Below are 3611 nucleotides of genomic sequence, written 5' to 3' on the forward strand. Positions count from 1 at the left end.
AATCCAATCATTATTAGATGATTTATAATTTATTGTATTTTGAGGTGATGACGAATATGGAAAATCGATTATTATTACAATCATAAACTAAATAATAAGTGAAGCGTTTTACAGAAGAGTAAGGTAGGCGACACATTACGCTATACGCAACATGGCTTGGTCTATTTTAGCATATCTCTCGTCATACACTACCAATGCGAATGTATGGCGAGAGATACGCTGAAATAGGCCAAGCCACGAAAGTATTGCGCGCTTATAGCGTGGTCGGTCACAGGCTTAAAACTCCTTCATTAAAAACCTTTATTCAACAAGAATTATTGACCGTTTTTCCTGACGATTCTTTTTTTTATAAATATAAATAATGAACTATTTCCTGACTTGTTGTAATAAGTATTTTTTGTTGTTGCAATAACATTTTTTTGTCTAGTTTCCAAAAGTGCAGGAATTATATACATATTTTAGAATTTGGGAATGAGCATGACTCGTGTAAGTAACTGAACGCTAAGGTTCGTGTACACTTTTGAATTGTGTGCTTTAATGTTGGGAGAGTTACTGGACGTTCATTTAATTACATTTTTAGAAAAAAAATTAAATTTTCTTCTTCTTCATTGTATCTTATTTAACAGTGATAAGATATAATGATTAAACTCTGCACTTTTTGAAATGCGACGATAATGTTTGTTTTCTTATATTCTGTAAACCCATTTTACTCTTTTCAATAGCACGTCCTGTTTTTCGGATTGATGAAACATTAAAATTATGGAAAATTTGGAAATATTTTGTAAACTTTTGTAACGGTTTGTATAATGTATTATGCACTTCAACCATAGTATAAATTTTCAAAATTAATGTTTTAAAAATCGTAGATGTTTAGGTACCAGATAACTAACTACCTACCTACAATAAATAAACCAATCGATATCTTTTTGAATGAAACAAATTGGTCATAAAAAACCATAGATATGCCAATATATGGAAAGTAGAATTCTTATTCGGAGCATACTTATTATACTATACACCAATGAAAAACTCTAAAAGTTTATTCCATAGAAATTCAAAGTTTTTCATTGTTGTGCTAGGCAATCATATGACGTCACAATGCGTGTATGCACTGGTTAGGCTTTAAATTAGGTATATCGTATTGCCTTATTCCCCTATGTATTTTTTTATTACACATTGCATTTTTATAGTTTCTTACTTGAGTAAATACGTAGGTATTTTACACAAATGTTTTCAGATTCAACGATAATCAACATTGTGCATCTGGCTGTCTTTTGAATGTTAAAATCGTTTAATAGGTTTATGTCGGTAAATAGGTTTTAGTCGTGAGTAGGGTTGCCATCCGTCCCGATATATCGGGACTGTCACCTTTATTGAGCTATCTGTCCCGACGTCCCGACAAAAGCCTTAAATGTCCCGATTGAAATTACGCAATGCAAATTATAATTTTCCGTGCGTCCCATAGCCCAGAGACTGTGGAGTCGATTTTACAGTGTCAAGTCAATTATAACATGACTTGTACAGAGTTCTACAATTATGTTAAAAGGTGCCCAGAATTGTTGAGAAACGCGAAATCTTCTGAAAAGTATGGCCAGCCAAGTACTTCTCCTAGTACCAATTAAAGTAACCTATAAAACAAACATATTTACTTACTTATTATAAAATAAAGATTTTTTTTTTTTTTTTTTAGATTCTCACGGCCAAAAGCATTTTTGTTGTTTGTTTTTGGGGTGTTATGCCGTGTTGCGCTAACTCCTTCTTTAGCCGACGTTTCGGACAGCGTTGCAGTGTCCATCATCAGGGCAGATCCGGTAGATCCATCTTCGGATCTACCGGATCTGCCCTGATGATGGACACTGCAACGCTGTCCGAAACGTCGGCTAAAGAAGGAGTTAGCGCAACACGGCATAACACCCCAAAAACAAACAACAAAAATAAAGAAATTGTTTAAGTATTACAAAATTTTTATTTGCTCCATCCTGAAACGTCCCGACGAGACCCTGACCGAATATGGCAACCCTAGTCGTGAGTCCTACACAATCTGCACTTGGAAATATATATTGAAAATTTTATCTAAATAATTTAATTTTTTTATATTGGTAGGTACTATTTAAGAAATACCTTACCTTGTTTTGGTGCATTGTTAATAAGTTTATGGCATAATACGCTTGTTTGCATATCCTTGAACGTGATAATAATTAAAATGATAATAATTAACTCGCTTATTTGAACACATTTGTCGTCGCCCGAGGTGTAATCATTCACAAATGCAATTAAAGCAAATCTGCCCCTGACTCTGAAAACAATAATATGATTACAAGTTTAATGATAAGTTTTGCCATTGCTATGATAAATATTTTATGTGGTGTAAAGTTACGATAAATATTTTGTGTCGTTGCATTTATATGTATATTTTATGTTGTAACCACTGAACAGAAAATTCCTAGAAGTTGTTTGAAAGACAACCAATGTCGCCCATTTAAAAAGGACCCATGGGCTCGTGGGCCCCAGATAGGCCAATGAGTTTGATATTCTATTCGAAAAAAGATTTCGGTTCTTAATTTAAAATGTTTAGGTAATCAATTTTTTTACCGAAATTTGAGCTTCCTTCTGATTTATGGTCACCCCCACAACACAATTCCATCGGATCATAGACATATGAATATTAATATGTCTGTGCATCGGATTCATTTATAGGTTTCCTGATAAACTTTTAGTAAAATACGAATATATTATATAATACGCGTGTTCATAAAAATCCTAATATTTGCGCATTTACTTATTATATATTATCAAGGTAAAAGCAGGTGCATCAACACGTGCTCCGATATATTAGGAATATATTAAAACGTTTTCAGGAAATGGCCTGAAATCCCGTTTTTAAACGGATTACCAATAATTTAAAGAGATTCTTAATAAATTAGCAATACTCATATTTCTCCATGCAGATGTCGCCAGAGGTTCATTCCTTGACTGGCCATCTCAATGCCCAATCAATGACCAAACAACATCTTCCAAACAACATCTTATCAGGTTATTCGTATCCTGGAATGTTTGTTGTGTGCATGTTTTTCTATTTTATGTCATCTAAAAGTATTTCTAACATGTTCGGCCCATTGCAATCTTCGGAACCTTCTTTTTGGATAGAATCTTGCAAAAAAAAGTGAGTAATACTCATTTTATCATTTCGTTGTGGATCAATGAAACGTTGTTACATACCAACTCTCGTTGGAAGATTATTATACCCTGGAGGTGTGTCAGTTTGTCATAACAATAACCACGAGTCATTAAAACATTACATGTGGCTGATCAAATTGCACAAGTTGCTAGTTCCAGTTTTCTACTAGGTAGGTACCTACCTACTATTCTATATTTAGCCGAGTTGACGTATCACGGCATTGATTCGGCAAGTTAATTGCGGTTTAATTATTACAGCTTTATGAATCGATAATTCATCGACTTTTACAGCGAGGTTGGTTTTAAAGTAATTTGACACAAAAGTGCAATTATAACATGTTACCATAATTTTTTTTAAGTACGTAGCAGTTTGCCATGTACTTTTCCATTTAAAAAAAAGTATTTTTTGACGCTAATAACTGATTTGTCATAAA

Source organism: Hesperophylax consimilis, chromosome 3 (assembly GCF_061612785.1).
Source record: "Hesperophylax consimilis isolate HC1 chromosome 3, BYU_Hcon_1.0, whole genome shotgun sequence".
Taxonomy (NCBI): Eukaryota; Metazoa; Arthropoda; class Insecta; order Trichoptera; family Limnephilidae; genus Hesperophylax; species Hesperophylax consimilis.